The following is a 26,683-nucleotide window of genomic DNA, read 5'->3' as shown; positions in this document are numbered from 1 at the left end:
GACCCACTTTTCTACTTTGGCTCCTTTCTTCACTTTACCTTCCCCCATCCTAATGCGCGCCTATTTTGTGGAATCCCACAGTAGCGCCTGCTACAACCCCCCGAACTGTTCGCTTTGGCTTCCTTTCAGCAACCACGCCCCCCGACCCAAGGAGAGCGCCGCGCATGCGCACCTCTCGCCTTTACCTGGGCGCCGGGAGTGGGCGGAGTGGGAAAGGGCGGGGGTGGCGCGGGGAGCCGGCGGTTATCTGGGCGGCGGAGCGCTCACAATGTGGCAGGAGGCAAAAAAGGTGCGCCCGGGCCGGCCCGAGGGCTGCGCATGCGCGCCGCCGCTCCCAGCGGCCGGGATGCCGAGTGGGGGGGGCGGAGGGAGGTGTCGGGATCCCTGTTGGGCGGGGGGGCCGGCGAGGGAAGGGGCCGCGGGCGCGCGCGCGCGCCCTCGCAGCCGCTCGCCTCCCTCCCTGCCCCCTCCGGCACACACATCCACAGACGCACACCCCCTCCCCTGCCGCCCGCCCCGTGCTGCCCGCCCCGCCGGCCCCGCTCGCCCTCGCGCGCTGGGAAGGGAGTCGCGAGACGTCGGAGCGGCGGCCACGTAGCGCTGCGGCGGCGGCGGCGGCGGCGGCAGCGGCAGCGGCGGAGGCCGGGTCTTGAGGAGCGGCCCTGAGGACAGACGTTGGGCAGGGGGGAGGGGCCGGCCCAGCCGGCGGTTGTGACTCGAGCGGCGCGGCTGCAGGCCCCCGCCGCAAGGATGGACCGCCGAGGCGGCGGCCGGGGCGGCGGAGGCGGAGGCGGCCGGCCCGGGTGAGTAAGGGCCCCTTCCCCCACGCACTCGCCACCGTCGCAGCGGCGCCCCCGGCAGCCCTTCCTCTCCGCCGCCCGCCGGGCCGGCCCGGGCTCCGGGGGCCGGCGTAACCCTTCGCCGAGGCAGCTGCGTGCGCTAGGCCGGAGCAGCCTCCATCCGGCTGGGAGGCCCCGGGCGCTGAGCTCCTCGGGCACCCAGCTTGTGCTGAGGGTGCCCCGCTCCTGCCCTTTCGCTCCCTCCCTCCCGGACCCGGGCTTGGCTGCAGTTTTGCAGCGGGTGCGCTCGCCCCGAGGCCTGAGGGGAGGCTGGGGCGGCACGGGTTAGCGGGCCGAGGGGAGATTTGCACCGGTCCTCCTGCGAGCGTTCTCCTACCCTGCAGCTGGTGGCTTGCACCCACTACCTCCCCCGCCCTGCGGTTGCACCCAAACCTCCAACCCCCGGGAGTATTGTGCCGCTAGCAGATAAAATGCGTCTGATGTACACCCGCCACCGGCCGCCCCACGCTCACACCAGTGGGTAATGCAGACCTTTCTCCACCCCCACCTCCTCCTCCCCTCCAATCAGACTCTGCTGAAGATTCTTAGATCGGAGACACCAAAGGTAGTGACACCCCTGTTACATCTCCACGTAACATGTTCATTGTCGAGGGATGTCTCCAGTAGAAATGATAAATGCTCCTGCCTCACCTCGAAGTCTGTCTTCAGGATTCGAGACCTTCTCTGAAAAGGTCCAGCTTTGATCACAACTAGAGCATCCCTCCCCCACAACACACAGACACACTCATACACTCACTTCCTGATTGCTGAGCAGCCCCTGTCACCGGGATCCATTGTCAGAAATGGCTTGTGCCAATCAAAGGAATGTGATTGTGCCTTTGGAGAAGGGTGCTTTCCACATCCACGTTCACGGGGTGTTCCTGCGTGAGTCTGCCTTTGCCCCCAGATTGTCCCCGTGTTCAAGCATCATTATCATAATGTTTCCCTTACGTGCATCTCCCGTGGACCCTCAGGAACACCTGAGTGATGCTTTTTTCCCAGTTAATTAGATATGGTGTGTGCAAGTTTCTCCTATTTTGTTGTAATGTTTGGGATCTATGATGAAGGCATAGTGTATTAGTAGGGTAGTATTCAAGAAAGAATGGGAATTTTTTTTTTTTTTTTTTTTCCAGAGGATGGCCAGGCCCGTATTGTTCTGGGAATGGCAACTAGCACATGCTTTGTTGACAACATGTGTGTGCTTAGGGATTGAGGAGCTGCTGTTGCTGGGATGTGTGGTGTCTGAGCTGAATACAGGTGATGTTGCCGAGTGGGGCTGTTTTGTGGGTGGGGCTTGACACTGATTATCAGTGGTGGCAGGCAGCTTGGTTGTTTATATCAGGACGGTGCACAGTATTCAGATAATATCTTTAGTATAATTTTGTTTAAACTGTTCACTAAGTTTTAGTGATCCTGTCTTCAGTGGTTAGTAATCTTTGGGGTCATGGAAGTCTTTAGAACCATCTTCTCCATTAAATAGACACATTTTGTGTGCCACTACAGTCAAATTGAAGCTAGTCCTAGGACTTCAGGTTAAGATCTATGTTACGCAAAAGTGAAAGGAGCTTGGGTTGTGTGTTTTGTTTAGTTGGTTAGTTGTTTTTCTTTTTTCTTTTAAGGATTAGAGTTACATTGTCTGGCCCTGAGCAATGAACAACAAAGTAGCTTATGCATGTAACCTTGTGTTTTGTTCTTTGATTAGGATAAGTTAGGTATTTGTAAATTACCATTTCCTTGTCTTACTGTAAAAAGGAAATGTATGTGAGAGTCTTTCAGAAATAGTTAAAGCTAGAGTCCAAATAATTTGCTTAGACTTGACCAATTGGTAATGTATGTTCCTGGCACCAGATTCTAAATGTAGCAAATTTCAACAGCAAAGTCCAAGGTCTGTTTTATAATGCCTATACCGAATCTTTATGTGTTGGCTGAAGTTGATCTGATCTCTCAAAAGAAGGCTATATCATTCTCATAGCGGTGTACCTGCTCCATAAAAAGGATTTTTTTTTTCAGCTTTGTTAACTGTGATTTCATGTCTCAATGGTGATGGTGCCATCAAAATCATTCATTTGGAAATTTTGTTTTAATGGAAGGATTTTAATTGTGGTTACGGAATTCAGCCTTCATATTTAGAATCTGGAACCTAGAATGAACTTTGCACCAGCTATCAATAAGCAGGTGATAAATATCAGCTATTTTTGTTTAAATTACTCTGCACCCAGCTTTTGCCTTTTGGTCGTATTGCAATCAAGAGATATTTATTCCAGCTTGTGATAGTGTTGGAATGGGTAGTAACTTTAAGCACAGTACCGGTTCTCTAGGAGCTTACGATTCTGACATTTTTCGCTTAAAGAATCCTTTGAGACCTTCATATTTTTTGCATTTGGTTGGGGGGGGGGGGGTTTCTGAGAAGCTAAGGAGTTTATGATATTAACTGACACTTTGGTAGGCAAGGAAGCCTTGGAATCTTGCCTATAGAACCTGTTCTATACACCTGAAGAATAGCATTTATTCTAATAATTATGCAGCGTATCCAGAAGTTTGAAAGCATGCTGAAGTTGCAAATATTGCCGTTTTTATTATCTCATAAACATGCTGCCAGTGCCTTATATTACAAGTTACATTTTTTGTTCATGTCATGCCTGAAGTTTTACTGTCTGAAATCATTTGGCTATTCTAAACCCAAACCATTTCAGAGTTGCAAATAGGTTACTTTTCTTTGTATATACTTTGTAGTATACTGACAGACCATTAAAATATCAGGGGACAGTGTGCTTCCTTGATTTAGTATTGCAGAACCTCTTCTAAACCAGTCACTTACCTAGTTAAACACCCACACATCATAGAGCAGCTGATCATATAACACATACGGTTGTGAGAACAGCATTCTCTCCCTGCCAGATTCAGAACTTGGAAGCTGGAAAACAATTGCATAGCAGTGAAACACTTAAGGAGTAGTGGTGCCAGCAGTTCACTCTCATTAATGCAAACAGCTTGCTTTAGTTTCTCCAACACTCTTCTTCAGACACCCTTCCCTTAGGAGGTTTCAGATCAGCAGCTCCTACTCAAGGGAAAACAGCACCTACTTTCTGCAACTGTGGTCTCAAGATCTGATTTGTGACACCCAGAGCTGTTTCCATTTCTGTTCTAAGTATGGGAAGTAATCTCGTAGTGTGGTAAGAAAATACTTTTCAAGTCTGTAGGAAAAAAAAGTTGATTAGTAATGCTACTGATGTGATTTTGTTTTTGAATGTCTGAAGCCTAACGAAGAGGTAAACTAGAATATGAACTTTTGAAGTCACCCTTTTCTCAGGGGTTTTAAATCATTTTACTTAAAAAAATGTGAATATACTCTTGAGTTTCATTTCCCTTGTTATAAAAAGTCAGTTGACAGACAACAGGAAAAAAAAGTGGATTGTCTTGTATTTTGAACCATAGCCTTTAAAACTAGTTATTCTAAAGGACATAACTGCACCTCCTTGTTGTGAAGTATTGGGTCTTGTGCTACCATTTTAGGTGTGATATTTTTCTCAGGTGTTGTTGTCATTTCAGACAATCAGCACTTGAGTTTACTTCAATAGAGGTGAACTGGTGCTGCGGTTAGTGACGTTAGCTGAAGAAGGCTCATGGAGATGATGCTTTGGAGCCAGGCATGACTAGATTTAAAACCCCAGCTCCACCATTTACTGGTCTTACGATATTGAACAAGTCACTTTGACCTCTCTGGCCTCAGTTTCCTCATCAACAGAACGGGATTTGTTATGAGGATTAGAGATATTGTATGCAAACTCCTAGCAGTTCGTGGCATATGATCATATTAGAGACTCAATACATGTTAGGATATGGAGCATGTTGGAGTAAAACTACAGATCATTTTGTCTTATGAGAAGATTTAGAAGTCTGGCACTGCGATCTGCATTTTTTTCATTTGTGCAGATTTGGGATGAAAAAATTGCAAATATTTGACTTGGAGTGTACCTAAGTCTTGCAGGTGCAATGTGCTTATGGGAACTTTGATTTGTTGCTCTATGGCTGGCTGAACTTGGTGGGGACAGTAAAATCTAGCTCCAAATTCTACAGTGCTACCCACAGGCTGTGCTTGTTTTAAGCCTATTCAGAGCTTATGTAGTGAAAGGGGTGTTTTAGGACATTAATGGGTTCTGTGTCCAGAGTTGAATCACGTGCAAAGCCTTGTATAAATTTTCATGGTTAATGCAAGCCATGAAGTGCTTTATAGAATCAGTGGCAATATCAGTTGTTTATTTTAATCTGTTTGTTTATATAGTAGTTATGTTTGATTTTTAAAAATACTTATGAACATTTTATCTAATACAATTTCCATTGCTCTTCTGAGATTTTGATTATAAACTGCTCTTGGGGCTATAGATTTGAGTGCTTTATGAATTTTTACTTTGGCAAGGAAAGCAAAGAAAAGTAAGGTCTCTTTACCTGTCAGATTTTATGAACTCTGCTTTAGGCCTATAGATTATATGTGTAGTTCCTTCTCTTGTTTTTTTTAGCAAAAAGGCAGCTTTATGATAAAGATGACATTATCTTTTTTTTTTTTTTTTTTTTTTTTTTTTGAGACGGAGTCTTTCTCTGTCGCCCAGGCTGGAGTGCAGTGACATGATCTCAGCTCACTGCAATCTCCTTCTCCCGGATTCAAGCAATTCTCCTGCCTCAGCCTCCCAAGTAGCTGGGATTACAGGCACGCGCCATCATGCCTGGCTAATTTTTTTGTATTTTTAGTAGAGACAAGGTTTCCCCATATTGATCAGGCTGGTCTCAAACTCCTGACCTTGTGATCCGCCACCTCAGCCTCCCAAAGTGCTGGGATCGCAGGCCTGAGTCACTGCACCCAGCCTCTTTAAAAAAAAAAAAAGAAATAGTTCAAGTGATTGATTACCTTGAAAAGTAAATTCAATTAGGGCCATGTATACAGTTTTAGTACATGCATACAGCTTTAAAAATAGGATTTCCTTAGGTTACTATAGAATGAAATTATTCTGTAATTTTTTGCAGGATAGCATTGTGATAAGTCCGTGAGCCCGTAAGAGTTACCTAGAGACTTTTCAGGTAAGGTAGACACATCAGTAATACAGTAGGATTTACCTCAGGAGAATCTGCTAATCCTTATTTTCTTTTATTATTGAGCCACCTGCAGGCTTGCCCATCAGTGGACTCAGTCACTAGTATGGAATTGCTGATAAAGAGGGATTGGCATATGGTGGCCTTGGACTCACCTTAGATTTTGCAGCATACTGAAAACAACTTAATTTGGCCAGAATGTATAATAACAGCCCTAATGCTGTGTGAGCCCAGAATGACTAAACAAACAAAATGTAGGTGATTGATTTACTATCATACATTTTGCTAAGTAAACTTTTTGTGAGGAGGGGTGGTTTGTTTGTTTGTTTTTTGGAGACAGAGTCTTGCTCTGTCCTCCAGGCTAAAGTGCAGTAGTGTGATCTCGGCTCATTGCAGCCTCTGCCTCCCAGGTTCAAGCGATTCTCATGCCTCAGCCTCCTCCAAGTAGCTGGGATTATAGGCACGTGCCACTACACCTGGCTAATTTTTGTATTTTTAGTAGAGACAGGGTTTCGCCATGTTGACCAGGCTGGTCTCAAACTCCTGACCTCAGGTGATCTGCCTGCCTTGGCCTCCCAAAGTACTGGGATTACAGGCGTGAGCCACTACCCCTGGCCTGTATTTTGTTTTTTACTGTTATTTTTCCCCAGTTCACTGAAGTCAAATGGCCTAGCAGATAGTTGGTTTCTTCTGTTAGTTCCTTGATAAACCAGTGACTATGTGGCGAGAAGGGATTTTTGGGAGAGAACAAAAACGGGAAAGAATGGCTACACAGCCTGATTTCTTGGTCTTTACTGTGCATGTGGCATCAGAGGGTTATGACTCTTAGCTGGGTTAAATAAAGATACACAGTGTTGGGTTATTCATTTTGTCTTTTAATGCTAGTGCAGAATATAGTCTTTAATACATTTATACTTTTCAGCTTTGGAATTTTGATTCCGTTTTTGGGGACTCAAGGAAACCTAACTTTTTACAGAAAAGTAGAGAAACCATAGGTGTACAGTTTGATGAATTTTCTCTGTATAATCAGTACCAAGAATAAGGAATTAAGATTAATGTCTTGGTAACCTCTCATGCCCTTTCCCAATTACTTCTCTCCCAGAGTTTTTCACCATCCTGAGTTCTGCAATCATAGAGTAGTTTTTTGAACTTTATATAAGTGGAATACATATAAACTTGTTTGTGTCTGGCTTCCTTAGCTTAAAATTGTGTTTATGAGATTTGTCCATATTGTTGTATGTAACAATAATTTGTCCTCATATAAACCACAATTATAATATATACATTGTATGTATATAATTTATTTGTCCATTGTATCATTGATGGAAATTTAGGTTGTTTCTGGTTTTTGGCTATCATGAATAATGCTACTGTAGTCTCTATATATTCTTTTATACTTAAAATTTTGATGTATGTGAATGTATACCTATTAATTTTTTTAAATTTAAAATATACCCCCCACTGATCCATAGGAAGATTGTAATATCCTTTTTTTTTCTTTCTTTTTTTTTGAGGCTGAGTCTCGCTCTGTTGCCCAGGATGGAGCACAGTGGCAGGATCTCAGCTCACTGTCCGTCCTCCACCTCCTGGGTTCAGGCAGTTCTCCTGCCTCAGCCTCCCGAGTAGCTGGGACTACAGGCATCTGCCACTGTACCTGGCTTATTTTTGTATTTTTTAGTAGAGATGAGATTTCGCCATGTTAGCCAGGCTGGTCTTGAATGCCTGTCCTTATGATCCGCCCGCCTCAGCCTCCCAAAGTGCTGGGATTACAGGTGTGAGCCACTGCGCCCAGCCCTGTAATATCGTATTTTAAACAAAATAATGAAGTATTTAGTGGGGGAAAATTTTAATATATTCTCAAAGACCTAGCTTGGATTTTCACAATATTAAGAGAATTCCCAAGTCAACCTAAGAGCAAACCCTGTATTCTTTTATCCTTAAATAAAGAGGGGCTAAAATGATGGAAAATGTATTTAAAATGATTATTACACTTGAGAGATTTGTTTTGTAGATACTGGGTTTTTTTTTTTTTGAGTTGGAGTCTTGCTCTGTTGCCCAGGCTTCAGTACAATGGCGTGGTCTCAGCTCACTGCAACCTCTGCCTCCCGGGTTCAAGCAATTCTCCTGCCTTAGCCTCCTGAGTAGCTGGGATTGCCTGCCACCACACCCGGCTAATTTTTGTATTTTTAAGAGAGATGGGGTTTCACCATATTGGCCAGGCTGGTCTCAAACTCCTGACCTCATGATCTGCCCGCCTCAGCCTCCCAAAGTGCTGGGATTACAGGCTTGAGCCATCACGCCCAGCCACTACTAATTATTTTAAGTTTTTATTTTTTATTTTGAGACAGGGTCTCACTCTGTCACCCAGGCTGGAGTGCAGTGGTGCCATCTTGGCTCACTGCAGCTTTCACCTCCCAGACTCAAGAGATCCTCTCTCACCTCAGCCTCCTGAGCAGCTAGGACTACAGGTGTGCACCACCATGCCTGGCTTATTTTTGCATTTTTTGCCTCACTCTGTTGCCTTGGCTGATCTCAAACTCCTGCTGGGCTCAAGTGATTCTCTCGCCTCGGCCTCCCAAGGTGCTGGGAAGATAGGCATGAGCCACCATGCCCAGGCAAATTTTTTCTTTTACTGTCTCATTTCATAATATTGAAATCACAATCCCTCATGAATTAATTATTAAAACTTTTTTATTTAATGTAACTTTTACAAGTAACATATATTTAAACTTTTTAGAACCCCAAAGTTCTAAACAAAAAAGCAACATGAAGAACTTAAAATAGTTCATCTTGTTTTGAATATTTTGGAATTTGGAAGACCTGTCAATCAATTGGTTGATGAAATTGTATGTAATTGTATGTAGCCATGCTCTTTAATAACTGTCGATATGACTGGGTGCAGTGGCTCATGCCTGTAATCCCAGCACTTTGGGAGGCCAAGGCAGGCAGATCACTTGAGGTCAGGAGTTCGAGACCAGCCTGGCCAACATGGAGAAACCCCGTCTCTACTAAAAATACAAAAATTAGCCGGGCGTGGTGGCGCAGGCCTGTAATTCCAGCTACTTGGGAGACTGAGGCATGAGAATCACTTGAACCTGGGGGGTGGAGGTTGCAGTGAGCTGAGATTGCACCACTGCATTCCAGCCTGGGTGACAGTTGAGACTCCATCTCAAAAAAAATAAATAAATAAATAAAGGAAGCCAGGTAACTTTCAGAATAATAATGGTGTTTTAGATATGAAGATTTTAGAATAAGTTTGAGTGGACAGGTTTTTTTTTTTTTTGGAGACGGAGTATCGCTTCCATGCCCAGGTTGAGGTGCAGTGGCGTGATCTCGGCTCACTGCAACCTCCACCTGCCAGGTTCAAGTGATTCTCCTGCCTTAGCCTCCCGAGTAGCTGGGACTACAGGCGTGAATCTTCTTAAAAATAAGTTATTTATAGTCTGCTGGTGGCTAAAGCCAAATTATCTTGGAATATAGCTTTTATCTGAAAGGTTATTCACAAAGGGAAAAAGCCTTTTTATATATTACACAGCAGAGACTTAGCAGTATAATTTTCTTAAAAGCAGATACATTTACCTTTTTTCCCTCTTTTTTATTATTTTTATTTTTGTGATATTAATGTGTCTTACCCTGCTCTAATAGAATATAATTTGGTTCTTTGAGATATATTTAAAGCTTGTATGATATAATAAGTTAAGAAACCATTGCTAAGTGAGAAAATGTTTAAACTAAAATTTGGAAATGATATGTATAGTAGAAATTATAAAATTTCATATGACTAATTTCTTCTTGTTGGATTATGGTAAAAAAATAAACACTTCTGCATCTATTCTAATTTGTCAGGTATTATTATAATTAATATCCAAAAGGTAGTTTGTTCTGCCTTCCAGTCTCTCCTCAATCCTTTCATCACCTCGTATGGAAAGTTAGATTTTTTTTTTAGATATTTTTTATTTCTTTAAAGATGATTTATGTCTGTAAGGCCAGGTGGTGCACTGTGTACTAAATACATGTTCACAGAAGCCAACTCTTGCAGGGCTGGACTGTTCTAAATCTAGAACTGTTGTTTATTTAATTCCCTCTAGCAGTATTTCTCAAACTTTTTGACTGTGATCCACAGTAAGAAGCAGTGCATGCGTGCCCACACATATTCACATTCATACCTACACCCACAACTGAAACAAAAACTTGGAGACAGTACTTACTCTTACTAACTGTGAGGCAATCTGTTAGAATTTTTATTCTGTTTTATTTCATTTAGAAAAATTGGGTTGGTACGGGCACTTTGAAAAAACCACTGCCCTATATAGTGCTTAACAAAATATATTTCCCCAGGAGGTGGAGGTTGTAGTAAGCCAAAATCACATCACTGCACTCCAGTCCAGGTGACAGAGCAAGACTGTGTCTCAAAAAAAAAAAAAAAAACAATTAATTTAAAGAATTTGGCTGGGTACAGTGTCTCACACCTGTAATCCCATCACTTTGGGAAGCCGAGGCGGAAGGATCAGTTGAGGATAGGAGCTTGAGACTAGCCCGGGAAACATAGTAAGACCTGTCTCTACAAAAAAATCAAAAAATTAGCTAGGTGTGGTGTAGTCCCAGCTACTCAGGAGGCTAAGATGGGAGGATCACCTGAGCCCGGGACGTGAAGGCTGCAGTGAGCCAGAATCATGCCACTGCTTGCCAGCCTGGTGACAGGGTGAGACCCTGCCTGCCCCCCGCAAAAAAAGAGTTTGAAATTTATAGGTATTTCTGGCTTTTAGAAACCGGAGACTGAGTACATAATTTATTTTAATTTTTAAATTAATATACAGTGAAATTGATATTTTGATATTCATACAGTTCTGGGAATATCAGTTTGTGCAACCACCACCACCACCACCACCACAGCCAGGACACGGAACAGTTCCATCACTCCAGATAACTCCCTCCCACTGTCCCATTGCACTCATACCCTCCCCTCACCCTGGGCAACTATCGATCTCTTGTCACTATAGTTTTGTCTTTTGCAGGATGTGACATGGACTCATATAGTATGTAACCTTTAGAGACTGGCTTCTTTTACTCATAGTAATGCCGCTGAGATTTGTCCAAGTATTTGGGTTTATCAACAATTTGTTCCTTTTTATTGCCAGGTAATATTCCTTTGTGTGGATATACCACAGATCACTTACATCCTTAACCATTTGAGGGACATTTGGCTTCCAATTTCGGGTGATTATGAACAGAGCCACTGTAAATGTTCATGGCAGGTTTTGGGGTGAATATAAGTTTTCATTTCTCGTGGGTAAATACCTAGGAGTGGGACTGCTAGGTCATATGGTATGTATCTTTAGCTTACAAGAAATTACCAAGCTGTTTCTCCATCCCTACTGGAAAGACAGAAAAATTCTACTTGTTCCACATTTTTGTCAGCAACTGGTATTATTAATATTTTTATGTAGGAATACTTCATTTTGAGCCTTATGAGAAAAATCTGGGTATTAGGCTCAGCTCTGCCATCAGCTAGCTGCTGACTTTAGAGGAGCCATTTAACTTTTCTGAACCTCTTGTTTCCTCATCTCTCATATAATAGGTTTATCTTGGATACATTATAAGTTCTCTCAGCTCCCAAATTCATTGATTTGGAAAGGTTAGTCCTTGGCAAGAAGAAGAGAGATTTGTCTGCTTGTGCAAAAAAAAAAAAACACAAAAAACTATTGACTGATCTTCTCAACTAAAGTACAAACACTATTAGTAGTATATATATTTACAAATGGAATTTATATGAAATAACTTGATATTTTAAATTACAGTTTGTCCATTGGCATTAAACAGTATTGTGGGCCGGGCACGGTGGCTCAAGCCTGTAATCCCAGCACTTTGGGAGGCCGAGATGGGCGGATCACGAGGTCAGGAGATCGAGACCAGCCTGGCTAACACAGTGAAACCCCGTCTCTACCAAAAAAATACAAAAAACTCTAGGGGCGAGGTGGCGGGCGCCTGTAGTCCCAGCTACTCGGGAGGCTGAGGCAGGAGAATGGCGTAGACCCGAGAGGCGGAGCTTGCAGTGAGCTGAGATCCGGCCACTGCACTCCAGCCTGGGCGACAGAGCAAGACTCCGTCTCAAAAAAAAAAAACAAAAAAAAACAGTATTGTGGTGGTGTATGTTATATCTGTAAGCTAAAATTATGTAGCTAATGTTGCAGTTAACATTGACAACCTGTGAACTTAGGGTCTTTTGGCCGTTGGCTTTTTGTTTATTTTTTGTTTTTGAGACAATCTTGCACTGTCACCCAGGCTGGAGTGGTGTGATTGCAGTGGTGTGATCCTAACTCACTGCAGCCTTGAACTCCTGGGCTCAAGTGATCCTCCCACCTCAACCTCCTGAATAGCTGGGCTTACAGATGTGTGCCACGGCACCTGGCTATTTTTTGTACTTTTTCCTGTATAGATCGGGGTCTCACTATGTTGCCCAGGCTGGCCTCAAACTCCTGAGCTCGAGCAGTCCTCCCACCTCAGCCTCCCAAAGTGCTGGGATTACAGGCGTGAGTCACTACATCAGACTACATGCTTATGTTAAAACTAAGGATTCTAGAAAAATATGAAGAAAAAAAAGTATGGCCTTCTCTGCCTGTACTTCTATCCTGAGACATCTCTCAATATGAGTGTACATATATATATATATGTCCATGGTTTTAAGTAGTGAAATTGCATGACGCCATCCTCACATGTTCTTTAATCTTTTTTATATAGATGTATTTCTATGTCAGTTATTATAAATCTGCATCATAATTCCGATGGCTATGCAGTATGCCTGTGTCTGTATGTACCATTATTTATGTTACAATAAAAAATGCTATAATGAATGCTCTTGTATACACTCTTTTTATACTTACCATCTTCTGGTGGTGAATTCTTCAATGGCTACATCCAAAAATATGCACCTTTCACAGTTAGGAAAATAGTGCTGAGTTCCCATAGTGTTATGATCTGTAAGCAGCCATGCCAGTTAATGTCAGAAGTCAGTCAGGTTTTCTTGGCATTAGCCAGTTTGGGATTTGTGCCATAAAGAATACTTACACGTGTTTGTACATGGATTCTAGTGAAAAAACCAAGTCCATTTGCTAATTGGTAGTCTTTACCAAAGAATCCTAATAATGTCTTAAAATATCAAAGTTTTTAAAAAATATATTTATGTATATAAATATATGTGTGTGTGTGTATGTGTGTGTGTGTGTGTGTGTATATATATATATATATTTTTTTTTTTTTTTGAGGCGGAGTCTCACTCTGTCGCCCAGGCTGGAGGGCAGTGACGCAGTCTCGGCTCACTGCAACCTCTGCTTTCTGGGTTCAAGCAATTCTCCTGCCCCAGCCTCCTGAGTAGCTGGGATTATAGGAGCCTACCAACATGCCTAGCTAATTTTTGTATTTTTAGTAGAGGCGGGGTTTCGCCATGTTGACCAGGCTGGTCTTGAACTCCTGACCTCAGGTAATCCGCCCGCCTTGGCCTCCCAAAGTGCTGGGATTACAGGTGTGAGCCACTGCACCCAGCCGTTTTTTAAAAGTCTCACTTTAAGGTGATAAAGCAGCCTGCCTTTTTAAATCAAAGAAAATCTGTTAATTGAAGTGATTATAACTCACTAACTCACTTTATGCTGTTACAATAAGTTCTCGCTACAATTTTGTTTGTTTGTTTGTTTGTTTGTTTTTAGACGGAGTCTCTCATCTCTGTCACCTGGGCTGGAGTGCAGTGGCGCGATCTCAGCTCACTGCCACCTTTGCCTCCCATGTTCAAGCAATTCTCCTGTCTCAGCCTCCTGAGTAGCTGGGATTACAGGCATGCAACACCACGCCTGGGTAATTTTTGTATTTTTAGTAGAGACAGCGTTTCACCATGTTGGCCAGGCTGCTCTCGAACTCCTGATCTCAGGTGATCCACCCACCTTGGCCTCCCAGAGTGCTGGGATTACAGGCATGAGCTACCACATCCAGCTTACAAATAATTTTTTTTTTTTTATTTTTGGAATAATCTTAAATTTACAGAAAAGTTACAAGTAGAGTGCAACCCTGTACCCATAAACTCCTCATGGTTTCTTTTGTTAAAGTCATAACCATGGTGTGTTTCTCAAAACTAAGAAACTGACATTGGTATATTACTATTAACTACACTTTATATTTCAGATTTAATTTGATTTTCAACTAATATCCTTTTCTATTTGGAAACATCTTAAGCTTTTAAACTCTATTCTGAAGCCTGAATATCTGTTCATAGATTCGCTTTGGTTATAACATAGATTGTACGTATATATGTACTATATATAATGTAGCTGGATCTCTGTATTTGTTAAACAAATGTAAGTTATCTTTGACATTAATTCTTTAGGAGTTATCTTTTGACATTCACAGATAGTTCTGCCCAAGGCCATTTTAAGGTAGGGCAGAATTTTCCCCACCCTTCTTGTATTCCATGCAGAAACATGATTTATCACTTCTGTGAGTATAGTTCTTGCACAATAGTACCCTTTTCAGTATAGTTATAAGCCCCTAAGTCCATTAGTATATGGAAAATAGCCAACTTTTGTTTACTAGGAAATTAACTGAGAGTAGTAGTCAAGAGTCTTCGTGCAGGATGGTTTCATGTCTTGCTCTGAGAAAATTTAAGTATTTAGTGATTCTTGAAGGAGAAAAAGCTACTGATCTTGAAGCGGAATGCCATTGTAGATAGGGTAGTACTTGGGTATCTTTCACTCCACACTTACTAGTGCAAAGAATCCCTGCTGTGGCAAACCATGGCATCCAAACTCACTGCATTACATTTTTTTTTCTTTCTTTCTTTTTTGAGATGGAGTTTTGCACTATTTCCCTGGCTGGAGTACAGTGGTGTGATCTCGACTCACTCCAGCGTCAGCCTCCCGGATTCAAGCGATTCTGCTGTCTCAGCCTCCCGAATAGCTGGCCTAGCAAATTTTTGTATTTTTAGCAGAGGCAAAGTTTCACCATATTGGCCAGGGTGGTCTCGAACTCGTGACCTCAGGTGATCCACCTGCCTCGGCCTCCCAAAGTGCTGGGATTACAGGTGTGAGCCACCGCACCTGGCCACTGCATTAAATTGAATAATTCCTTGAAACAGTTTAGTTTATGGCAGAGGAGTAAGGAATTGGCAATATGAAGTAGATATGGATTTTTCAAAAATCCCTTTTTCTCACAGCTTAAGAACCCTTAAGTATTCCTTCCATTAGCAAATCACTTTTTTAAATTCTTATTTTGTTTTGTTTTTCATTCAACAGTTTCATTCAGAAGCATACCACTTTTTAGAAAAAAAGAAAAACTCCCCTTAAGCATTCTAGGAAACAAAAATGCATAGAGATAACTTGGCAGTTCCATAAGAAAAAACACACTAGGATGAGTACAGTGTACGTACCTGTAATCTCAGAACTTTGGGAGGCTGTGGCAGGAGGATTGCTACACTCACTACACTTCCCTACCTGCCCCCTCTCATTTTAAAGAAGCTCCAGACAACATATCATATTATTTATAAAAACTTCCTGAGCATCATCAAGTATTCAGTCAGTGTGTATATGTCCCAGTTGACTCATAATTGTTTTTTCAGTTTGCTTGAATTAGTGTCCCAAGAAGTGATTGGGTAGGTTTGTTTTCTTTCTCTCCCCTCCCGCTTTGCTTCTCCATTCCTCTCCTTGCAGGGTTTTTTTGTGTTTTTTTGTTTTGTGTTTTTTTTGGTGGGGGGCAAGGTCTTGCTCTGTCACCCAGCCTGAGGCTCAGTCTTGGCTCACTGTAACCTTAATCTCCTGGGCTCAAGTGATCCTCTCGCTTCAGCCTGCCAAGTAGCTGGGACCAGAGGCACACACACACCACCATGTCCAGCTAAATATTTTGTAGAGATGGCGCTGCGGGAGGTTCTCACTGTGTTTCCCAGGCTGGTCTGGAACTCTTGATTTCAAGAGATTCTCTCACCTCGCCCTCCCAAAGTGCTGGGGTTAGACATGAGCCACCATGAGCAGCCTCCTTGCAGTTTTTTGTTGAGGAATCCAAGTCATTTGTTGTATAGTTTTCCATAGTCTGAATTTTGCTAATTATATCCACGTGGTGTCATTTGATATGTTCCTCAATCCGTTTTATTTCCAGTAAATTGGTTTTTAGATCTATAGGCTTGATAAGATTAAGGTTTGGTAGGGTGCGGTGGCTCACGCCTGTAATCCTGGCACTTTGGGAGGCCGAGGCGGGTGGATTGTTTGAGCCCAGGAGTTTGAGAACAGCCTGGGTGACATAGTGAGATCCCCATCTCTACAAAAAATACAAAAATTAGCTGTGTGTGGTGGCGCACACCTGTAGTCCCAGCTATTCGAGAAGCTGAGGTGGGAGGAGTGATTGAGCCTAGGAGGTTGAGGTTCTAGTAAGCTGTGATCATGCCACTGCATTTCCAGCCTCAGTGACAGAGTGACTGTGTCTCAAAACAAAACAAAACAAAAACTGAGGTTCAATTTTTCTTGCAGGCATGGGGCAAGATTACTTAATAGGTAGTGGTGTATAATTCTAGGAGATATAGAAGCTGGTTGCTTCTTTTTGGATATTGTTATGAGTCATTGATGATCTTTTTGCCTATATCTATTCATTAGGGGTTGCAAAATTTTATATATATTTAAAGACAGAGTCTGGCTTTGTCACCCAGGCTGGAGTGCAGAGGCATGATCACGGCTCACTGCAGCCTCTACCTCCCAGGCTCCAGCGGTCCTCCCACCTCAGCTTCTGGAGTAGCTGGGACCACAGGCATGTGCCACCATGCCCAACTAGTTTTTGTATTTTTGGTAGAGACCAGGTTTCATCGTGTTGCCCAGGCTGGTCTCAAACTCCTGAGTTCAAGCAATCCACACATCTTGGCCTTCCAAAGTGCCGGGATTACAGGCATGAGCCACCACGCCTGACCGCAAAATAATATTCTATAATTTGTTTTTCAGTTATTAGCTGGAATACTTATATAAAATTTCCCCTCAACTGTTTAGTTTCCTTAGGGTACAGATCTGATAGGAATGATTTTTGCCCTTCATTTACCTGTTTTCAAAAGAATCAGTTGGATGTCTTAGCATCCTCTAAAGGTGACCAGTGGATTTAAGCATATTTGGTGTGTTGCAATCCACGACTCTTATTAATCCTTTGATACTCAATTGTCCTATCTTTGCCAGATAGGCATTTATCAGGCTGGTTCCTCACGCTTTTTGACACAATCCTGATAGTTTTTGATAGCTTCCTTTCCTTCCCTTATGACAAGATATTCCAAACTCATACATTTCCTGCCCTGTTTCCTTTTAGAGGGAAATATCTAGAAACCATAATATGTTCTCAGTACTAAGATAGGCACAAGCTGGAATGCTAAAGTAGTATTTTAAAAAGAGCTACCTGCCCTCAAGGGCCTTGGTCTTTGACATTTTGATTTTTTAAATTCATTTGATTTAGTTTGTATACATTTTGATGTGATAAAATCAGAGTTGATTTCCTCTTTTTAAACTGAAGCAAATATTTGCTTTCATTATGTAACACGTACACATCAAAATAAGAAGAATGTCTAAAATAAGTTTGAAGCTAAAGATTAAAATCTTAATATACATTTTATAAACATGTGGCCCTATAGGTACAGTAATTTTTTTTGCTTGTTTGAGACAGAGTTTCACTCTTGTCACCCAGGCTGGAGTGCAGTAGTGTGATCTCAGCTCAGTGCAACCTCTGCCTCTCAGGTTCAAGCAATTCTTCTGCCTCAGCCTCCCAAGTAGCTGGGATTACACGTGCACACCACCATGCCCAGCTAATTTTTGTATTTTTAGTAGAGACAGCATTTCACCATGTTGACCAGGGTGGTCTCGAGCTCCTGACCTCAGGTGATCTGCCCGCCTCGGCCTCCCAAAGTGCTGGAATTACAGGCGTTAACCACTGAGCCCGACCTGTTTGTTTTTTTATAAATAAAGTAACCATGTCACTTGTCCAGACTGGGAGACCTGTGAGGGGACATCATTAGCATTATTCTAGGAGAAAGCAATGATAAACTAGGACTTTTCCCAGTAAACTAGGACAAATGCTTACAATCTATTTATAAATGAATTGTGAGACTGTAAGCCTCCTGAGACCAGGAATCCTGTCTGTTGTACTACACTTGTAGTTGTGGCTGCAGCACTTGGCACATAGTAGGTGCTTAATAAATATTTTGTGAATTTAATAGAAGTCTGATATTTTGAGGCTTGATGTTGATTTTAAGTGTTTCTTATGCTTACATTATGTTTGTGCTTTTTTCAACATCCTTTTGTTAACACTTGGCATCTAAATGATCTTAGGCATTGCATTTAAATGGGTTTGATTACTTCATTTCTTTTTATAGTTTAGGATTAGTTGTTTTGTTTGTTAAAGAAATAACACGGCCAGGCACGGTGGCTCACGCCTGTAATCCAGCACTTTGGGAGGCCGAGGTGGGCGGATCACTTTAGGTCAGGATTTCACGACTAGCCTGGCCGACATGGTGAAACCCCATTTCTACTAAAAATACAAAAATTAGCTGGGCTGGTGGCACATGCCTATAATCCCAGCTACTTGTGAGGCTGAGGCAGGGGAATTGCTTGAACCCGGGAGGAGGAGGTTACTGTGAGCGGAGATTGCACCACTGGCCCTCCAGCCTGGGTGACAGAGCAATACTCTGTCTCAAAAAAAGAAAAAAAGAAAAATCTAGATAACTTCCTTACTACCACCCCTCACTGCCCCTTCCAAAAAGTCACAAATCATCTGAATGGATTTTATCTTAAGGGAGAAGAGAGCATAGCAGTTAAAAATTTGGCTAATTCTTACTCTCAGGGCCGCTCTGACTCATTTTTTAGCCAGTGGGCCTTAGTTTCCTGCATTTATAAAAGAGACTAATAATTATTTGACAAGAATCTTTTTTTTTTTTGAGACGGAGTCTCGCTTGGTCGCCTAGGCTGGAGTGCAGTGGCGGGATCTCAGCTCACTGCAAGCTCCGCCTCCTGGGTTTACGCCATTCTCCTGCCTCAGCCTCCCGAGTAGCTGGGACTACAGGCACCCGCCACCTTGCCCCACTAGTTTTTTGTAGTTTTTTTAGTAGAGACGGGGTTTCACTGTGTTAGCCAGGCTGGTCTCGATCTCCTGACCTCGTGATCCGCCCGTCTCGGCCTCCCAAAGTGCTGGGACTACAGGCTTGAGCTACTGCACCCGGCCGACAAGAACTTTTTGATTCTTAGATATATGTGCTTTTTTTGAGGGGGGGTTAGGTGGGAGTTGGGGAAGGAGGGAATGCTAACTTGAACAATGTTTCTGTGATCAAAACTGTCTTTGATTGCCCTAGCCACATTCCTTGAAGATGTTAGCAAAAGTAGGGATAGAAAATTTGCTTTGATGGGCCAGGCACGGTGGCTCACGCCTGTAATCCTAGCACTTTGGGAGGCTGAAACGGGCAGATTGCCTGAGCTCAGGAGTTCGCGACCAGCCGGGGCAATACGGTGAAACCCAGTCTCTACTAAAATACAAAACATTAGCCAAGCATGGTGGCGTGCGCCTGTAGTCCCAGCTACTTGGGAGGCTGAGGCAGGAGAATCGCTTGAACCCGGGAGGCAGAGGTTGCAGTGAGCCGAGATCCTGCCACTGCATTCCAGCCTGGGTGACAGAGGGAGACTCTGTCACAAAAAATAAAAATAAAAAATAAAAATTTGCTGTGATGTGAGCTAATGTGAAAATTCTTTGATTTTGGTAAGGGAAGTATATTTGAAGAATATTATATATATTAAAAAACATGGTTAATTGAAATCTTTTCTTCAGCATAAATCAATGAAGGGGAATACATTTTTTTCTTGTCTTTTGAGACAGGGTCTCACTCTGTTGCCCAGGCTAGAGTGCAGTAGTGCAATCACAGCTCGTTGCAACTTTGAATTCCTGGGCTCCAGTGATCCTCCTGCCTCAGCTTCTCAAGTAGCTAGGACTATAGGCATGCATCACCATACCTAGCTGATTTTTAAGTTTTTTGTAGAGATTGAGTTTCACCGCGTTGCCAGGCTGGTCTTGAACTCTGGGCCTCAAGTAGTCTGCACTTTGGCCTCCCAAAATGTTGGGATTGCAGGCATGAGCCACTGTGCCCAGGTGGGAATTAAACTTAGTTATGTGTACCCACGGCTCTGGGCAACCTGCTTGGTTACATCCTTGGTTTGGTTATCTTGACCACACATTGGATTTGGGTTATTTAAAAAAAAAAAAAAAAAAGTTATTTTTTTTAAAGGCAAGCAAGCAAAAACAAAACGTTTATTAAGACTTTCAACTGATGACATCTATTTATAGCACATACATTGTGAAGAGCTGTGGTTTCCTTTAGATTAAGAAAGATATTGTATAAAAATCATCTCCCCACATAAATGTTTCCACCACCTACTCATTTGTCTGCAAGCCAGGAGTCTGTTCACTTCCTCTTGGGCTCTGTCACTTTGGTGTTCATAGGCTAATTTTTAGACATTCCAGTGCAGTTAGAATGTAAATGTCTATGGTGTGTAATGTTACTAATGGGTTTATCTTATATCCTAAAAGTAACTTCTCTGGAGTTTATAGGGAGATAGTGTCTTGAACAGGTTGTTCATTCAGAAATGTGGATGTTTGGGACTTTTGTCTTACTGAAATATGCAGTCATTCGTTGTACATTATAGAGAACAGTATTTTGGGAAAAGATAGTTAAGAATTACATGTGGGCCGGATGCAGTGGCCCATGCCTGTAATCCCAGCACTTTGGGAGGCTGAGGCGGGTGGATCTCGAGGTCAGGAGCTCGAGACCAACGTGGCCAACATAGTGAAATCCCGTCTCTACTAAAAATACAAAAATTAGCCAAGTGTGGTGGTGTGCACCTGTAATCCCAGCTACTTGGGAGGCTGAGGCAGGAGAATCACTTGAACCTGATAGACGGAGGTTGCAGTGAGCTGAGATCGTGCCACTGCACTCCAGCCTGGGTGACAGAATAAGACTCCACCAAAAAAAAAAAAAAAAAAAAAAAAGAATTCTATGTGGAAAAAATTCTTTGTATATTTGAACATCTTCCATCAGCTTTCCCAATTCGTGTTATTACTGACCAGTTGTTGTGCCAGTGACAAATAGCTAAGAATTTTATGTGATACTGAGGGGGGTTTTCTCCTCACAAGCAGATCATTAAATTGTCACGTTTTATAGTTCAGCCTTGAGTTGAAATCTTCATGTGGTCACCAGTAGCTGAGGTTTGTCAATATGATACACGTGTGTGTTCATAAGGACTATGCTTTTCTTCTTTTAAACTGAAGAGTTAAGATACGTTGTAGCGTGAAAATGTATTGATTTCCCCCCCACTCCTTTATCTGTTATCTGGCATTTAATGAAAAAAGTCTTGCTCGAAAGTTGCAGATCCCTTGAGGGCAACAAACACTATACTCAAAATGAAACTAGGTTACCGTTTCTGCAGCATGCAGTGGTTTGTGTCAAAAGCTGTTCTGGTCTTAACTTCGACATTATCCCGTTTTCTTTGAAGTGGTCATGTTTTAATTTGGAGTGGTTTTACATTTTAGAATTTCCTGAATTTAACATAAAAAATTTTAAATATTTTCTTATGTGGTTCTTGTACAGAAGTTTATAGAAAGCTTATCTCAAGGCAACATACTTCTTCAATAAGACCAAAGCAAAAAAATACTTCAGATTTGAGAAAATTTTTTTTTTTTTTTTTTTTTTTTTTGGAGACCGAGTCTTGCTCTTGTCATCCAGGCTGGAGTGCAGTGGCACAATCTTGGCTCACTGCAACTTCTGCCTCCCGGGTTAAAGCGATTCTCCTGCCTCAGACTCCTGAGTAGCTGGAATTACAGGCACCTGCCACCATGCCCAGCTACTTTTTGTACTTTTAGTAGAGATGAGGTTTTGCCATATTGGTCAGGCTGGTCTTGAGCTCCTGATCTCAGGTGATCTGCCTGCCTCGGCCTCCCAAAGTGCTGGGATTACAGGCGTGAGCCACCGCGCCTGGCCAGATTTGAGAAAGTTTTGAAGACTGAAAGTGTTTTAAGGGAATATTCCAAATGGTTTCATGTAGTTGTATTATAGATTTTCTTAGCTCTTAAAGTACCTGGGCTTTTGTGGTTTAGTACTTTGAGTTTGTGTTTTAATTATGGAATGATCTTTGTAATATAACCAAGAGAAAATTAGGCACTTTACTATTTTCTATTACTACTTTTTAAAAAGGTATCCTTTTTCTTTTTTTCTTTTTTGAGACAGTCTCAGACAGTCTCACTGTTTCCCAGGCTGGAGTGTAGTGGTGTGGTCACAGCTCACTGCAGCCTTGACCTCCCTTGCTCAAGCGATCCTCCCGCCTCAGTCTCCTGAGTAGCTGGGACTATTGGCATGCACCACCACACCTGGCTAATTTTTTTTTTTTTTTTTTGGTAGAGATGAGATTGTACTATGTTGCCTAGGCTGGTCTCAAACTCCTAGGCTCAAGTGATCTTTCCACCTCCGTCTCCCACAGTGCTGGGATTACAGCCATGAGCCTCCTTGCCCAGCCATCCGTCTTTTTTCTTTTCCTTGCCAGGCCATCCATCTTTTTTTTCTTTTAGTCGATGTGCTCTGAAATGAAGCAGAGTTTAAGATTGTGACTTTGTCATAGTTTTTCTTTACTTTTCTTTTTGAGACAGTCTCGCTCTGTCACCCAGTCTAGAGTGCAGTGGCCTGATATCGGCTCTCAGCTCACTGCAGCCTCCACCTCCTGGGTTCAAACGATTCTCCTGCTTCAGCTTCCCGAGTAGCTGGGATTACAAATGCCTGCCACCATACCCAGCTAATTTTTTATATTTTTAGTAGGGTTTCACCATGTTGGTCAGACTAGCTCGAACTCTTGGCTTGAAGTGATCTGCCCACCTCAGCTTCTCAAAGTGCTGGGATTACAGATGTGAGCCACTGCACCTGGCCTAACTTTTTCTTCTATATATAATTTTGTTGTTGTTCAGACAGGGTCTCACTCTGTGGCCCAGGCCCCAAGTGTTCCACTCCACTGCAGCCCCAGCCTCCTGGGCTCAAGCTATCCTCCTGCCTCAGCTTTCCAAGTAGCTGAGACTACAGGTACACTACCCTACCTGGCTAATTTTTTGTATTTCTTGTAGAGATGGGGTTTTGCCATGTTTCTCAGGCTGAACTCCTCAGCTCAACCTATCTGCCCGCTTCAGCTTCCCAAAGTGTTGGGAGTATAGGTGTGAGGCACCATGCCAACCAATTTTTGAAAGCTTAACGAACTAACCTCCTATAATGAATTCCAAAATGTATTTCTTTCTTTCTTTTCTTTTCTTTTCTTTCTTTTTTTTTTTTTTTTTTTTTGAGACAGAGTCATGCTCTGTTACCCAGGCTAGAGTGCAGTAGCGTGATCTCGGTTCACTGCAACCTCTGCCTCCCAATTTCAAGAGATTCTTCTATCTCAGCCTCTGAAGTAGCTGGGATTATAGACACATGCTACCACACCCGGCTAATTTTTGTATTTTAGTAGAGACCAGGTTTCGCCATGTTGGCCAGGCTGGTCTCGAACTCCTGACCTCCGGTGATCCACCCGCCTGGGCCTCCCAAAGTGCTGGGATTACAGGTGTGAGCCACCGCGCCCAGCTGGGATTCATTTTTCTATCTTTGGTAGAGATAGGGCTTTGCCATGTTGGCCAGGCTGGTCTCAAAATCCTGGCCTCAAGTAATCCTCCCGCCTTGGCCTCCTAAAGTATTGGGGTTACAGGCGTGAGCCACTGCGCGTGGCCCCAAAATGTTATTTCTGTAATAGAGTTTTGTAATCAGAGGTGATCTTTCCCTTCAGCAGTTAAACATGCTGTTTCTCCCATCTTTAAAAGTCCAAACTCAAGGTTGGGCCTTGAGTGAGTGAGACTCCGTCTCAAAAAAAAAAACAAAAAAAAAAAACACCGCAAATTCAGACCTTTTATTTGTTTTGAGTTCTACTCCAGCTCTGTTCCTCAGCTTCCATTCCCTCCTGATCACACTTTTAACGAGTGCGACCGGTTAAGTATCACCCACAGCTAGTGAGTGATAGCTCCAGAAGTCAGCCCAAGTCTGAGCCCTTAACCATTATGCTAATGAAGTCTGGTGTTTTTTCAGAGAGGAGGAGGCTGGTGGAAGGACAAGGGGACCTTCATGTTAAGGAATTATTGAGTCACTAAATTCGGTGGTCATTTTTCTTTGTCTTTTTTAACCTCTTGGCTTCTGTGCACTGCACTTGAGTGTTTTTGTTTTACCTCACTGTTAATTTCTTCTTTCTTCATTGTTATCCTTTTCTTTTTTGCCCTTGGGGTGCCCTAAGACTTGGTGCTTAACCCCTTCTTTTCTGTTTATCCTGTGTCCTCAGCCCCCAAATGTAAATGCTTTCTGTTTGCTGATATCTCCTAAATATATAGCTACAGTGTTGACTTTTCCTTTGATCAGGTGCTTCTATCCAGTTGGCTATTGGACAACTCTACTTAGTTGTCTAATTTGCATCTCAAACATGACCAGGTACATTATTAGGATGCTATAGACTTCAAGTAATAGAAAATCCTATTCAAAATAATTCACAAATAAGGAAAATATATCCTTACAAGTAACAAGATCCCTCAGTCTAGGGTTGGTTTAAATCTGTGGTTTAGTGACATCAGTCAAGACCCTAATTCTTTTCACCCTTCTGCTCTGCCAGCTTGAACATGTCTGTCTTGTCTTTTGGCCAGCACACATTATAGATGCAAGATGGGTACCACAGTTCCATGCATCACATCCAGGCAAGGTGACATCTAGCAGAAGGTGTTGATTCTCATTCTTATGCTTTTTAAGAGTTCAGAAACTGGTGGAGTGCAGTGGCTCATGCTGTAATCCCAGCACTTTGGGAGGCTGAGGCAGGAGGATCGCTTGAGGCAAGGAGTTTAAGACCAACCTGGGCAGACCAACACAGTAAGACCCCGTCTCTACCGAAAAAAAAAAAAAAAATAGCCAGGCATGGTGGCATGTTCCAGCTACTCAGGAGGATGAGGTGGGAGGATTACTCGAACCTGGGAGGTCGAGGCTGAAGTGAGCCGTGATCGTGCCACTATACTCCAGCCTGAGTGATGGAGTGAGACCGTGTCTCAAAAATAAAAAATTGTTGTATTTGGCAATCATGACTTATTTTTTGTGCATAGGTCTTGCTTCTCAACCTAACTTTAAGCTTGTGAACGTGAGGGTCAATACAATGATTATTTTAAAGAATAAATATTTTCTCTTTATATTAGCCTCTTGGTACTTTGCATGTAGATAATAGTCAAAGCTTGTGAATGCATGAATAGAATGTAGGAATTGGACAGACAGTGCTTAGTGTGTAAACCCATGAGACCTATAAACTTCACATTTTAATTAGAAAAGAAAAAGGAATTTCTGCATTCAGGGAAAAAAGGAGACATGGGCTCCTTGTTTTTTATTTACCTCTAGATAAAAAATAAATCACTTGTTTGAGTAGCAACAGTTTTAGTAACACAGAGTCCCATTACTTCTAAGAGTGATATACTGGATGTCTCGGGAAGATTCATAAAGCATAACTCAGTATATTTAGGGTAACAACTCAAACCCCAGTAATCAGTCTCTTCTCTGTGTTCAACTGTACCTCCCAAAAGGGAGGAAGGATCCACTGGATCAGTTTGCCAACCTCCAGTGTAGAAAACCTCTATTGAGTTAAATTTTGTTCTAAGTAAGCAACCTACAGAGTTGTTGGGCATTTTTGCTTTTAACTTTTTTTTTTTTTTTAAAGAGAGAGGGTATTGGTCTGTTGCCCATGCTGGAAGGCAGCAGCATGATCATAGCTTACTATAGCCTGGAGCTCTTGGGCTCCAGTGATCCTCCCACCTCAGCCTCTTGAATAGCTAAGATTGTAGGCATGCACCACCACACCTGGCTAAGTTTAAAAATTTTTTTGTAGAGATAGGGTCTCGCCATGTTGCCCAGGCTGATCTCAAACTCCCAACCTCAACTGATCCTCCCACCTCAGCTCCCAGTGCTGGGATTACAGGCATGAGCCACCATGCCTGGTGACCTTTAATTTTAACAAGTTATGTTAAAATTTAACAGTTGTGGCATTGTTACCAGATTTTATTTCACGCAACCTGTGACTTATGTACTTAAAAAAACAAAAACAACAAAAAACACCATTAAGAAAAGTAGACTGGGGCTGGGTGTGGTGGCTCACGCCTATAATCCCAGCATTTTGGGAGCCTAAGGTGGGCTGGTCTCACACTCCTGACCTCGTGATCCAACATGGTGAAACTCCATCTCTACTAAAAAAAATACAAAAACTAGCTGGGTGTGGTAGCGTGCGCCTGTAATCCCAGCAACTCAGGAGGCTGAGGCAGGAGAATCGCTTGAACTCGGGAGGCAGAGGTTGCAGAGAGCTGAGATTGCACCATCGTACTCCAGCCTGGTTGACAGAGTGAGACTCTGTCTCAAAAAAAAAAAAAAAAAATGGCCGGGCACCGTGGCTCACACTGTAATCTCAGCACTTTGGGAGGCTGAGGCAGGCAGATCACTTGAGGTCAGAGGTTCAAGACCAGCCTGGCCAACATGGTGAAACCCCGTCTCTAATAAAAATGCAAAAGTTAGCTGGGCATGGTGGTACATGCCCGTAATCCCAGCTACTTGTGAGGCTGAGGCAGGAGAATCACTTGAACCTGGGAGGTAGAGGTTGTAGTGAGCTGAGATCATGCCATTGCATTCCAACCTAGGCCTAGGTGACAGA

At 42.8% G+C, this 26,683-nt stretch overlaps 1 protein-coding gene across 1 annotated transcript in view; it reads left to right on the top strand.

Moving 5' to 3' along the window:
• The first annotated feature begins 365 nt into the window (after positions 1-365).
• The window catches only part of ZNF652 (zinc finger protein 652), a 71,392-nt gene continuing 45,074 nt past the window's right edge, over positions 366-26,683 (top strand). Inside the window, exon 1 of the mRNA XM_008013059.3 lies at positions 366-803. The gene's annotated coding sequence lies outside the window, so the exon portion shown is untranslated. The remainder of the gene's footprint in view (positions 804-26,683) is intronic.

This window comes from Chlorocebus sabaeus, chromosome 16, assembly GCF_047675955.1.
Source record: "Chlorocebus sabaeus isolate Y175 chromosome 16, mChlSab1.0.hap1, whole genome shotgun sequence".
Lineage (NCBI taxonomy): Eukaryota > Metazoa > Chordata > Mammalia > Primates > Cercopithecidae > Chlorocebus > Chlorocebus sabaeus.
This window is presented reverse-complemented; position numbering and strand designations above follow the sequence as displayed.